Source organism: Anguilla rostrata, chromosome 5 (genome assembly GCF_018555375.3).
Source record: "Anguilla rostrata isolate EN2019 chromosome 5, ASM1855537v3, whole genome shotgun sequence".
Classification (NCBI taxonomy): Eukaryota; Metazoa; Chordata; class Actinopteri; order Anguilliformes; family Anguillidae; genus Anguilla; species Anguilla rostrata.
The window spans coordinates 22,107,043-22,121,711 of NC_057937.1; the positions used below are offsets into that span (position 1 = coordinate 22,107,043).

Genomic DNA, 14,669 nt, shown 5'->3' on the forward strand with positions numbered 1-14,669 from the left:
ACGGAACGCGGAAAGTATGAAGCAGCCTTTAAGCATTCACTCTTGCATATACAAACTCCTGCTTTCATAAGCCTTCTCTCTCTGACTCATTCAGTCAGTCGTTTATACACACACACACACAAGCATGCGTACAAATGCACACCTGCTTACACTTTCATGGACATACTCTGTTTCTCTCTCCTCCACCCCTTTTCTTTTCCTTAAATGAGTTTTTTCTACCCTTTTGAGGAGAGTTCTTTCACACCACTTAGCAACCATATAAAGTTGTTCAGATCGGTCCTTTCTTTTGCAAAGGAGAAAATGATATTATTGCATGGCTGTTATTTACTAAGCGTTTATTTACTGAGATATTTACTAAGCGTTTTCTTGCCCTTATGTGTGATAATATAAATTATCACACATAAGGGCAAGAAAACGCTTAGTAAATATCTCAGTAAATAAAGTGTGTGTGTGTGTGTGTGGACATGGATATGCACATGCATGCATTTATGCATGTGTGCATATGAACATACTTGTACATGTGGGTGAGAAGGCGTTCTGTGTATTTTAAATTGGTTTGAAGATGACTCATCCAAATATCCAATTCAATGTTGGATTTCTTCCACTAGGTTCTTTTTCCCCAGTCAGGAGGTAATGATTCCATAAGGATGGTGGTAATACTTACCATTATTGCACAAGGGTTAAAGGTCCTAAGTGTGGTGGATTTAAAAAATAAGAATTTGGAGATTGTATCTGGAAGATTCTGAAATTTAACATTCTTGCTGAGGTCTGTGTGGCTACTTATAGTAAGTGTATTTTTGGTAATATGTATGTTTGCTTTTTGGTGAATTGTCTTTGTGTGTGTGTTTAAATCCCTTGAATAAATGATAAATGATGTGTGTTCTGTGCCGGACTGAAACAGCCCTCTCCTGACACAAAATGTCCCGAAACAGTGGGTTTCAGTGAATTATGCTTTTATACTGATTAACTCTCATCCTCACAGGCCACAAGGAATTGTGGTCTAAATTCCACTGACAATAGCTGTGTAATTATTTAACTGAAATAATTGCTCAATTTGTCTACAGTCAATGAAAAATTATAGGAGCTTACAGGAACTCATTTCAGCCTCTTGAACGCAAGGTTCTGTTTTGTGCTTAAATTCTTCTTAGGATGGTGCCTCGCACAATGCCCAGATGTCGTAATCAAGGGAATTCAAAATAACCTGACTGAATATATCTTGAATCTGTAAGCCAGCTTCCGATGCAATTAACTTCAGTAGAGTGGAAACAAAGAGCATTAAGGATAAGGGAAGACAAATAAAGTGAGCTTCATAATGTTTTGGACAAAAACATTTTTTTCTTGATTTGGCTCTGTTCTCCACAATTTTAGATTTTCAATAAAACAAGTTGCATGTGGTTAAAGTGCAGATTCTCAGCTTTTATTAATTGGTATTTTAATAAAATTTAGAAATGACAGTACTTTTTGTAAATGGTCCCTCCATTTCAAGGCACCATAATGTTTGGGACAAATGGCTTCGCAGAGATTTCTGATTAGTCAGGTGTGTTCAATTGCTTCCTTAGTGCAGGTATAAGAGAGCTTTCAGCGTCTAGTCTTGATTCAACGCTATTTATTGCCTTTGGAGTCCATTATTGGCGTTTTCAACATAAGGACCATAGATGTGCCAATGAAAGCCAAGGAAGCTAAAAGTCAAGGCTTGCTAAAATCAACTGTTTGAAACATCATTAAGAAGAAAGAAAGCACTGGTGAGTTCAGTCATCACAAAGGGCTTGGTAGATCAAGAAAGACCTCTACAGCTGAGGATTGAAGAATTCTCGCCATAATGAAGAAAAAAAACCCTGATCTGTTCGGCAGATCAGAAACACTCTTCAGGAAACAGGTGTGAATGTGACAGTGACTTCTGTCCACAGAAACGTTCACCAACAGAACTACAGAGGCAACTAGCCTCCGAAACAAGCAGGATCTGAGTGGCTACAGTACAGGCCTGGCACAGCATCACCAGAGATGATACTCAGCACCTGGTGCCATCTCTGGGTCACAGACTTCAAGCAGTCATTGCATGCAAAGGATATGCAACAGTACTAAAAATGACTACTTTCATTTAAATAACATTAATATTTCCTAAACATTATGGTGCCCTGAAATGTAAGGACTGTGTGTAAAAAGTGCTGTAATTTCAAAATGTTGAAACCATTTAATAAAAGCTGAGAATGCACTTTCAACCATGTGAATTCTTTGATTGCAAATCTAATATTGTGGAGTGTTTGTCCCAAACATTATGGAGCTCACTGTATATAGTAGTGGATTTAATAGTGGATTTGACCTTTCCTGTGCGAGGACAGTCTGAACTGACCTAATTGGTGGCTATCTGGCTGTATTGCTTTGGTACCATGTGGTGTAGTGCTCAGTAACAATGCAGTGTAAGGTTCTCAGGTATGTGTTTATCTGCATTGTGGGATGCTGAGACGTGTGCATGAGTGTGTGAGTGTTCATTTGTGTTGTTAGATGAAAAGGTGTGTGTATTTATGCCTAGTTTAAAGGCTGAGTGTGTTTGTGTTTTTCCCACATAGTGGCACTGCAGTGTAAGATCCTCAGGTGTAACTCCGAGTTCTGGGCCGCCACTTCCAGCCTGGATCCCGAGGAGGAGTTCTGTCCTGCACTGCGAGCCTACAACGCCTGCATTCACCGTACAGCCCGGGCCTGCAGAGGTGACCTGGCCTACCATTCTGCCCAGCACGGCATCGAGGACCTGATGGGCCAGCACAACTGCTCCCATGAGGGCCCCACCTCCCAGCCTCGCCCCCAGACCCCACCCCAGCCTGGCCTCGACAGCCAGGATCGCTCGAATGGCCCTGAGATCTGCCACTACGAACGTGGATTCACACGTCACTCCATGCCCCCAAACTATACCCACTGCGGCTTCTTTGGAGACCCGCACCTCCGCACCTTCACCGACGACTTCCAGACCTGCAAGGTGGAGGGGGCGTGGCCTCTCATCCACAACAAGTACCTGTCCGTGCAGGTGACCAACATGCCTGTGCTGCCTGGCTCCTCTGCCACGGCCACCAGCAAGGTAAGCGAGTGGCTCCTTCATGCTATACTGTTGGTCAGTGTTCCTACAATGGGTGGAGCTTAGATCCAGTGTAGTCAGGGTTTTTTCTAGCTCAAAATAGGGCTTACTTACAGTCCGGCTTTACTGCGTTCATCAACTCGATGCTTTGTCTCCCTATATTTGGCTACATTTGGAATGTAAAGTTCTGGTCTTCAAGACAGCACCGCAATGCATTGAGAAAAAATTAAACGTGTGACAAAAATAAAAAATTGGAACAATTTAATTAAATATTTATTGAAGGGTTACATATTGTGCCCAAATTGGGGGGGAAGGGGATATAGCCTATACTGAAGGATTTACACATTGTAAGGTGGTCATTCTACAGGAATAATGATATTTGAAATTGCAATATGTCTTGAAATACATTTGTTTTGTCATTGAAAACGTAGGGTACAATATCAATTACCCATATTACTTTATGAATCCACATTTGCCAGCTTACTGTACTTTATTACTTTATTTTCATACATTCTCAAAGAATGCTTGTGCCATCATTTTTGTCAGTGCTGTTACTTGTGCCTTAAACAATATTAAGATTTTTATTTCTCAGTTAAATCTGCACAGGTAAGCAAAAACAGTGTAGGTTAATGATAATACAGTCAAACTTAATTGCACATTATTCCACTTAATTGCATAACGGATGATCACATAATTCGGGTATGTTAACAGAGTTGCCAAATGCTGAACCATTTCCCATTCATTCCATTGTAAAAAGATTGCATGTTTACATACATTAAGTTGGCAGGTGTGGCCTAAATGAACCCTATAAAGACCGTAAAAATTTACAATGGTAGCCGATTTCTGTTGAAAATCATGTCATCGGCGGACTCTGTCTCATTCTTTTATGCAATCAAGTGTATTGTACCGTTGTTAATTTAAACTTTAACATGTAAACTAAAACATTTCTAATTGTTTTAGGGGGGGGATTTGTCCTATAGACAGCTTAGGCAGCCCACCGAATACATTTCAATGCAGGAAAACCCTGGTAGTGTAATTGTTCGGAAACTGGAAAAGGAGGATGCAGGTTCAAATGGGGCCCTGCCATACCCTTGAGCAAAGGTACATGACCTGCATTGCTTCAGTAAAATGTCACGCTGTATAAATGGATAATGTCCATTTATATGAGGTGCTCTTCCAAATTCTGGACAATATCCCCAATGTGCCATGACATGGCATTGTCACTAAGAGGAATTTGTTTTGGCTTTTCAGCAGCCTTTTTACATACAGGACTGTATGGCCTTGCTCCTGTTTTCTGCTTTTTCTTTGCTGGCCAAGAAGTAATGTTACTGACCCGCTGTTCACTGGCATTGACATCTTCTCTCCTGCCTTCTCCTGGTTGCTGAGTGCTGAGGTTAACGTTAATACATCCAGCTGATTCATTTTGCACGGTCACCTCTCAGGCCTACTTTTTCTTGTAAAGAACCAATTGATAGTGCCGCCTGTCTTTAACCTGCTAATTTTTAACTTAATGTAAAAGTAGGCCTATCTGACAAACAAAAGGTAGGATAGTAATAACTTTGGTTTGTAAAGTAACTCTTAGCTAGATAAATCAGAATGGTGTCTCAGCTTTGCTCCCAGCAAAAGAAAATTGTTGCTTCAACGTCACCTGCCTAGAGGATGGAAGCGTAGTCCTAAGAGAGGCAGACTGTAAAGTGCTTAAGTGATAAAACTCAGCAAACTTATAAACTACGCTGACAAACATGAGAAACTAGTTATTCAAACAAAAAGTGAAAAAAACTTTCAGTAACCAGTAAAAGATCCGAAAAACTGCTATGAGAATATCCTGGTGTGTTGGATATACACTCTTCTGCATACCTCGGCTGTAACGAGTGGTTATTTGAGTTACTGTTGCCTTTCTATCAGCTCGAACCAGTCTGGCCATTCTCCTCTGACCTCTGCCATCAACAAGGCATTTTCGCCCAGAGAACTTCTGCTCACTGGATATTTTCTCTTTTTTCGGACCATTCTCTGTAAACCCTAGAGATGGTTGTGCGTGAAAATCCCAGTAGATCAGCAGTTTCTGAAATACTCAAACCAGCCCGTCTGGCACCAACAACCATGCCACATTCAAAGTCACTTAAATCACCTTTCTTCCCCATTCTGATGCTTAGTTTGAACAGCAGATCGTCTTGACCATGTCTACATGCACTGAGTTGTTGCCACACGATTAGCTGATTAGATATTTGCGTTAACGGGTGCAGTTTGCTGTTGAACAGGTGTACCTAATAAAATTGCTGGTAAGTGTATATGCCAAGTCTGTAATTGACGTCACTTCAACCTGAGGCTTGACTGAGCAAGGACTTCTCATTTGCCTACTACATGCTGCATTGATTCCTCCATCCTAGTATCTGATCATTGCATCTCTTCTTTTCATCCTCCATTGGGTGGAGCTAAGGAGCGAGGAAAGGATGCATTTAGTTAAAAAAAAGCAATTGGAATGACCCCTAAATTACCTGTAGGTATGGATGTGTGAGTGAGTGATATATTGGCCCTGTGATGGATTGGTGACCTGTCCGGGGTGTATTCTTGCCTCTTGCACACAGCATGCTTGGATAGGCTGGGATAGGGATAGATAGGTGTTCTGCAGAATGTGGAGGTGGACTCCAAAAAACACCCAGACCTGGCAACCTGCACGCATTTTGTGTACCAACTACGCAATTCTTGGTCAAAATACGCAAGTACGAAATGCCAGCTCAAACTACGCAAAACAAAATAAATTAAAAAAATAAATAAATTGTAATTTCATTACGGAAAACAATCAATTAATACAAAACAATACCGTACATTTATTCGGTATTTAAACTACATCCCTCGGATTGAACCAGATGCTACGACCTCGTGCTTGTGGTTCTATAACCCCTCCCCGACCCACTCAACATCCCCTGATACGCAGCGGTACTTTATTATCCACCGAGGCGTAACGCTGCATTGCTGAGGTAAAATGGGAAGTGGGGAGTAATAATCAAGCACAAAAATGTGACCGTAATGTTAACATATAAAACGTTAAAACATGTTCAACAACTTTACGAGATGATGCATTTCAAGGGGTATATCCTAATGAGATAAATTTGTGTATATATTTAGCCGTAGTAGTAGCTTGCATATGATTTAGCCTCGTTACGAGACGTGTGAATAAGTGATTGAGTAATTTAGCTGCAGTAACTCAAATGCTACGGAGACTCTGTTCAAACTTTGAATCGCACACGCTCTGTTTGAGCAAAGTGACCATTGCAAAGGTGTTTGACTATAGACTGCTAACGTAGCAAATAATTCCTATTATTGCAGCCAGTCACCCGACCAGCCTTGCAGTTAGAAAATAATCATGACGCCAGATGACGAGGATACTAACAAGGAGAGAGAGAGACCATTGTACATATTTATTGATTTACTTCTGTTGCTGTCAATGCTGTTATTGTTATATATTGTTACATTTATCATTATTATTTTAATATTATTATTATTTTACATATTATATATATAATTGAGAGCAGCAGACCTACTAAAAAGAAGCGAGTCCATGCCCCCCAGAGGTTCCTCGCAAAATATCAGGAGCAATGGCCGTGACTCCGCCCCTCAAAACTTCCGCACCATGCATTTTGCACATTGTGCAATAATGATTTTGACATTAGCCACCAAGGAGCTTCAGGTAATAATTTAGCTAAACCTTTAGTTACGAAAGCCTACATTATTAGATAATTTTTCAATTGAATACTTTTTTTTTTCATTAGGCCTATATGATGTGTGCCTATATAAGCTGATTCAATTATTATTAAATAAAAATGGAAATCATGAACAGACACTTGGTTTTATTCATAATTGACTGTTGTACATTGCAACATAAGTTTCTGTAAATACTTGAAAATTACAACATATGTTACAATATACAAAATAAATTATTTCAATTTTTATGAAATGATTGAATGCGATTCACTTATGGTTATCAGTTTGTATAAGCACACGTATCATATAATGAAATATTAATCATGAAAAAATTGTTTTAAGCAGGTGTACTCAAACTTTTGACTTGCAAGTATATCATAATATAGCCCAGTGCAGTGCAAGTGATATTTTAGAATCAGGTCAAATTCTACAATTATGCCTGATCACTTCAACAGTCAAAACTAGAATTATGAAGAAAGGCTTGTGTGTGCGTGTGTGCGTGCAAAGCGAAGTGGTGCGAAAGCATGTGAACTAAGCATTACACTGACTGTTGTGGTACTCAAAATATTTTCCTAAGGTTGGCAGATCTGAAACACCCATTCATAGTGACAGTGGATATGGGAGACGGTACCAACATGATCCAGCTGTCTGTGGCTGTGGCTATGGTGCAGTGCTTGACATGTCAACACAGAGATAATCATATGGGTGGGGATGGGGGTAACTAGCTGTGTCACCCTCCCTTACAAACACACGCACACACAATTTGAATCTGTGATTTTTTTCTCTTTTTTTACCAAAAGGCTCATTATTCTTCCAAATTACCACAAATGGTTGATTTTAAAAAAACATATAAAATTTACTGCCTCCAATTAACCTAAATTTTGACTCCCATTATATTCTGTCTTTCTGAATCACATCACATAAAGATACCCGGAAGAGACTAATATTGAAGCGGTTCTTCTTTTTACCACTTCCATTCCATCTTCCAACAGATGTCATGAGAGAGAGAAGTCCTAATGTACTCTATGTCACTGCAGCTACATCTCACTGGCCTGAGGCCAAATTATTTGTGTCAGTGTTCTCCATACATTGACTTTATTTGGACGGACTGCGCAAATGGATTTGCCTCGGTCCGAAAAGATTTTTTTGTATTTGGTTATTTATTTCAAGCAATGCCCAATAATTGCCAACCCCCCTCTGGTTTACCACAATGCAAATGCAGTTCAAAATGAAAATGCATATATGAAACAAAAGCTCACTTTACTTTAGCATCGAATTATAGGTATCTATGAGAATAATCTGTAGCTCCGTGCTCGGATGTCATGTCTGGTTATGGTGTTCACTGGACCACAACATGTTATGTTTTAAATTCCTTGCTGGTTGCCATATTCATCTGAAAAATATCTAGACCAATATAGCGAAAATGGACGAAAGTAGTAGCGATAGTGAGATACTTGCTGTGTAGCAGCAGTGCTGCTGATAAAAGTAAGGCTTCATTAGAGCCAAACATCCGGTCCTTTGGAGGCAGCCATAGTTCTTCAGCAGCCAGTACACAGAGCGTACACACAGTTGTGCAAGTACCTAGATTTACCATAATTTCTTAATTTTACCCATCTTTTCACTAAGCAGTATGCTCGCCAAAGAGCTGGTGTCACTGCTGATTCAGGACGAGACTACTTGTGTACAGTGCGCTCTTTAATTACCACAATGAATTTAAAAAAAATGTTTGTTGTCACCAGTGCATACACCCTCACCCCCTGTGCCTACCCCTCATTTGCCCCTGTCCACACCTCCGCCCACTAATAAAATTTTCTACGTAAATTATTGACGGTATATTTGTTTGGCTTTTGCAGGTTACACATAATAAAAATCATATCTGGAATGTGATTTCTCACTCACTCAGTCAAACTTGGTCTGCAGCTGTTTGGGGTTCACTGAGGGGTCTTAACCCAGTCTGAATTAACTTACCTCTGTCTCCATCAAAAGAGGCACAGTTCTAATGATTCTTATTCTCTTGTTCGTTTACCTTGGCTCCAGTGGGTAGACATGCAGTGGTACAAAAAATGACTTTTTTATTTCTATTTTTTAGTGTATTATATCCACTTAACATCAGACTGATGCTTAACGATGTGAGGTGACCCTGTCAGTTCCAAAGCTGTTGCATTTACTTTTCTGAGTGAAAAGACCAAAGTTATGACTCAGTTAAAATCAGGTGTGTGTGTTTTTTTTTTACAAGTAAATCCAATCTGGCAAGTGGCGATTCAGGGCTAATTCACAACTGTGTTCATTCAAGCCTCTATTTGCCAAGGTTAAGCTGGCACAGAAGCAGATTTGTGTGCGAGATGAAACAAGACCAGGTCAAAACCTAGTATATGGCTGGACCTCTCCAATGGTCCAATGGAATGGTGTAACTTCATAACTCAGTCACTCAGTCACTCAGTCAGTCACAGACATTTGCGTTTGTAGGGCTGGCCCCCTGTTGCGGTCCAGCCAAAAAGGCTAGGAGGCAGTGTCAGGTTGTTCACTGACCACCCTCACGTTAATTCAAATGGCTTCTTATTACTTTTTTAGGATGAGCTAAAGCTGCACAACTAAAGTGAAGAAAACTGGAAACAGCACAGGTAATGTTAATGAGGCAATGCTAATGCTTTTCATTTCAATTCTTTCTCATGCAAGTTCACATTTGTCAACATGTTTATTGGCTCACTCCTCTGAATTAATGTTGGCATCTTGTTGGTTGGCTACTAGTCATTGATCTGTCTATTGAAATTAGCTAGCTGGTAGATGGTAACTTCAGCTAATTGTTTCTGTTTTAACCTGCCAAGGGATTACAGATGAAAATTTTCTCAGTAGCTTACTCAATTGCGAAAACCGAAGTGATGATCCTGCATTGTCCCTATTAAATAAACTGCATAAATAAATTTACTGAACGTGAAGTGGAACAAATACATTTTGAACTTTCCCATTTGTTATGCTGAGTGTAATCACCATTCTGAGGTACAGTGCCTTCGGAAAGTATTCAGACCCCTTAACTTTTTCCACATTTATGTTACGTTACTGCCTTATTATAAAATTGATTAAATTCATTTTTATTCACATCAATCTGCACACAAATACCCCATAATGACAAAGCAAAAACAGGTTTTTTGAAATTATTGCAAATTTATTAAAAATAAAAAACTGAAATATGACATTTACATAAGTATTCAGACGCTTTACTCAGTACTTTGTTGAGGCACCTATGATAGAGATTACAGCCTTGAGTCTTTTGGGTGTGACGCTACAAGTTTGGCACACCTGTATTTGGGGTATTTCTCCCATTCTTCACTGCAGATCCTCTCAAGCTCTGTCAGGTTGGATGGGGAGTGTTGCTGCACAGCTATTTTCAGGGATGCATCTCTTCAGAAATGTTCGATCGGGTTCAAGTGCGGGCTCTGGCTGGGCCACTCAAGAACATTCACAGACTTGTCCCGAAGCCGCTCCTGCATGTGCTTAGGGTCGTTGCCTTTGCCCCAATCTGAGGTCCTGAGCGCTCTGGCACAACCAGCATTTTGTTGCTGTGGGCCATCTTTTTGAGAGAGAATCCAGAATTAATGTTGACACTTCAGATTTGTCTGAGCCTACATCCAAAGGAACCCATGATTCTCCAAATACTGCTCCTAATATTGCTGTTACCAGGGACAGAGTTGCCCATTTTTCTTTTTCTCCATTCACTTTGTGTGAGGTACTTAGTGCTCTCCTGATACAAAAAACGTCCACTGGAGAAGATCAACTTGACCCATATTTTATTAGGCTTTATACTACTACTTGCCCTTAACTCATATTTTTAATCTCACTATTCTCTCTGGTGTTATCCCTAAAGTATGGAAAGCTGTGCATGTGCTACCGATATAAGGGTGGTGATCCTAGCGACCAGGGGCGTGTCTACGGGTGGGCTGGGGTGGGCATTGCCCACCCAGAGATAAGCCTTGCCCACCCAGAGGAATCATCTGCCCATCCAATGAAAACTGAAAAAAATCACCGTTATAGCTGTTTTTTAGCGTCCATAGTTTTCTGTAATTTTGTCATTGGTCATGAAAAATGCACTGCTTTCCTATTGGCCATTTTGAAGGTGTGGGTGTGCTTAGTCAGTGCTGCTCCTTTACATTATCGCCAAACCACGCCACTTCTTCACACATGCGGTACAGACATGGTTAAGTGAACTGCAAAACCTGTAGTAGCTGCTATCAGCAATCCAATTAAAACTGTTAATTTCTTTTAAAATTTCTTTCTTTTAAAAAAAACCTTTTTTCTTTCTTGTTTATTCTTTTCTCTGATTCTTATAAGTTATATTAGTAGTCTTATATAGTTTTACAGTTGAGTTTGCACGTTTTGCGTGTTTATTTTAAGTTACCAGCTCACTTGGTGGCAATTAGTTTAGTGATTAGGCAGCTAGCTAGCCAGCATTTTTGTATAGCCGTTTCCGTGGATAAAATCGCATTTATAATTGTTATTTTCTGTTAAAACATTTCATTCATATTCAGGGAAATAGCCAACTACTCGCAAGCTAGATGACACGTGTAGCCGTTTACTAATACCATCACACCGTTTCAGGCTTGGTAAAAACCCGTTAAACCAGAGAAATTGCCGAGTTATCTTAGAATCTTTATCGCCGCAGAATGCAGTAGGGCTCCCCCTAGTGTTCCCACACCCCCTAGTGGCCGTGCTCCACCTAGTGTTCTCGTGCCCCCTAGTGTGTCCAAGCCGTCGCTGCCCCTACCCAGTGCCTAGAGACCTCGCCCTATCCACGTTCCCCACCGTGGGTCTGTCTGTTCACCTGCCCCCTTGTCTATCTGTCTGCCCGCTTGCCTGTCTACCTGTTTGCCCATGTGTTTGTCGGCCAGTATGTTGGCCTGTTTGTCTGCCCCCTAGGCCGTCGGCCCGTCGGCCAATCTGTTCTCTCGCCTGTCTGCCTGTCTGTCGGTGTCAGTCTACCTGTTTTTTGTCCTGTCTGCCCGTTTGTCAGGTTGTGTGTCAGTCTTTGAGTTCACCCCTCTCCTTCCCTCTCTGTCTGTCCCTTAGTGTGTCAGTCGGTCTTGCCGTGTGCCTCCCCGCCTGCTTGTCCCTTTGTCTGTCCTTGTAGGTCTCCCGGTGTTGTTCCTGGGTCTGTGTCAGTCCGTTTCTTTGTCAGTCTCAGTCCAGTCTGGTGTTTCTGTTGCGTCCCAGTCCAGTCCGGTGTGTCTGCCTCGTCCCAGTCCAGTCTGGTGTGTCTGCCTCGTCTCGTTCCAGTCCAGTGTAGTGTCCATGTCCAGTTTCATGTAGTGTTGTGAGTCCGCTCCGTGTCTGTGTGTTAGTCCAGTCTGAGTCCTGTTCCCCGTCCGAGTCCAGTCTGAGTCCTGTTCCCCATCTGAGTCCTGTTCCCCGTCCCGAGTCCTGTCTCCAGTGTGCTCCAGTCCCGAGTTCTGTCCTGTCTCCAGCTCCCACCCTCTGTTTCACTCCCTCCCCAGGCCGGCCTTCTGGGACGTCAGGAGCCGTCCCTTGGGGGGGGGGGGGGTACTGTCATGGTTCTGTGTTTCCGTCTCTGTCTTTCCTTGTTGGGCCGCCAGATGGCGGCACTTCTGTTTTGTGTCCTGCTCCCCCTGTTTAATTGTATTATTGCTTTCAATTATTCTATTATTGTTTTTGGGTTGTCTCGTTTTCCCTTCCCTCTCTGTGGCCTGATTGTTCATGGTGCCCTCCTGTGTCTCGTCAGCGTCTGGTCTATTTAAGTTCCCTTCTTCCTTGACTCAGGTGCTGGATCCTTGGTTGTTTGATTGTGTGTGCTTCTGCCCATGTTTCTGCCCTGCGTGTTTCCTCCTGAGAATAGCTCCCCGTGTGTTTCTGCCCACGTTCCATTTTTACGTGCTTTTGGATTTTTGGTTTTTCTTTGTGTTTTTTTGAGAGTTGCCTTGCGAGGCCTTTTGTTCCCTGCTTTAGTTCCTGTTTTGTTTTTGTTTCAATTACCGTTTGGAGTTTTGAGTTTTTTTCCCCTCACTCTGCGTTTGGGTCCTAACCCCCCACGCACGTGACAGTTATCAGCCCAGTCTTGCCTGGTCCAATATGGTGGCGACGTTGACGTACGATCCAAAGGCCAATGCGGCGTCTATGTATATATGTCTATGTTTTCACGGTTGGGAAAACTTTTATGACAACGTCAGCTAAAGTCAGTGACTCACAGCGGTTGGAATGAACGGTAACAGTAATCTTATATTTGTAACGTTACCTATCATTATGCCAGCTAACGCCAATGTTAGCTAGCTAGTTGCAGTGGCGATTTTAGCATAGTATTTCTGGTGGGGTAGTTTTGTATAACGTCACCATCACAAAAAATAAAGGTAGCCAATTAGTCTACGATAAGTGCCAGGGAGCAGAAAGATTTACAAACTGATTAATAAAATAAAGACTCGTTCAAACTTGAACTTAAGAAAGTTCAAAAATTTAAATAAAATCACACTTGACTTGAAATTGAAAAGTTTATCTACCTGGAGTGCTGATATTAAGAGAACTTATTATCGACCAACCGGGGGGGGGAGAACTGGACATCGTTAACTATTAAAATGTAAGTCCTGTAAAAATACACATAATAAACTGTCTAAATGTAAAAAACCAACTTCATACATATACATTTAATTATATTAATACAGCCTTATTTACAACTTTAAGATAAGCAACACGCTTGGAATTATCTCATCGCGACCCATTAAATGCAATGGCGCAGAGGTTGCTTCATAATTTCAAACTGCTTTCCTAACCGCTATTTTGCGTCCTGCGACTTGGGTTACAACAGTGAATATGCACGGATTCCTAGATGTGCTGATAGTTACCACCCGTGCTCATATTAACCTCAAATATGCAAGATAGGACACTTATACAGTATTAGCAAATTTATGTCAAGTTCCATTCATTTATATGGGGTAGTCGATACACGTCCCCATAGCTAGCGCTGGACCACCTCTGACTTATTTGCTGGCACAGAAAAAAATTGCGAAAGTACTGAAAAAATAACCACTGTAGTATAACAAGGACATTTTTTCCTACATAACTAGGTACAGGTTGTTACCGATATTTCGCCTATTTCATATATAGTTCAAATCTATTTACGTTTTCTTGACTGTAAAAGATAATAGGTGCTCTCACTCTAGCATTAGCGATAGACGTACATCAACCGATTAACGGTTACGTTTATCACCTGTTGCTAGGCAGAATTCGTAGGGGCGGAAACATTTCTGCCCCTCCGCCCAACATAATTTGCGGGAGGTTTCCCTGCTTACGCAAATCACGCTCACGTTGTTCCCCTAGCAACGATAGGGCAGAGTGCTCCGCTGCCCCACAGCAGAGAGATAGGAAATAGAAACAGGAACGCAGCGCAGTCCGCAGCGCAAGCACACACATGCACACAAAGGAAATTACTCCAAAACAGCACTATAAGGAGTCAAGTTTATTATATTTATACATGCCAATTTCACCACTGAATCAATATTTTGTATTAAATATAAAATACATTATGCCACAACGTTCAGATGTTACGAGAATCTTGCACCACAGCGCCATATTTGGTGGGGCACTGCCCCACATGCCCCTAATGTAAAAACGCCCCTGGCTAGTTGTCAATGAATGAATGATATCTGATAGTATGATACGTAGCTAGCTAGTTAATAGCTGTCGGTACACTGTCTGAATGTGATGTTCACTTAACTTAGAAAACTACCTGGCGATAGCTGCACTCGGTTGCTAAGCAGGGAATTAACGTGACTCCCCATGTTGCAGTGTTAGTATTTTAGCCAATGTTTTGTGTAACGTTATGGACATGTTTTGTAAAATTACAAGTTTGTTTTAGCTATCGATATCTCTTTTTAACGTTAGGTCCCCCTCAATATTTAGA

General features: G+C 41.3%; 1 pseudogene; it reads left to right on the plus strand.

Annotated features, from left to right (window-relative positions):
- LOC135254979 (repulsive guidance molecule A-like) overlaps positions 1–14,669 on the plus strand; it is a 62,473-nt pseudogene that overhangs the window by 21,472 nt on the left and 26,332 nt on the right.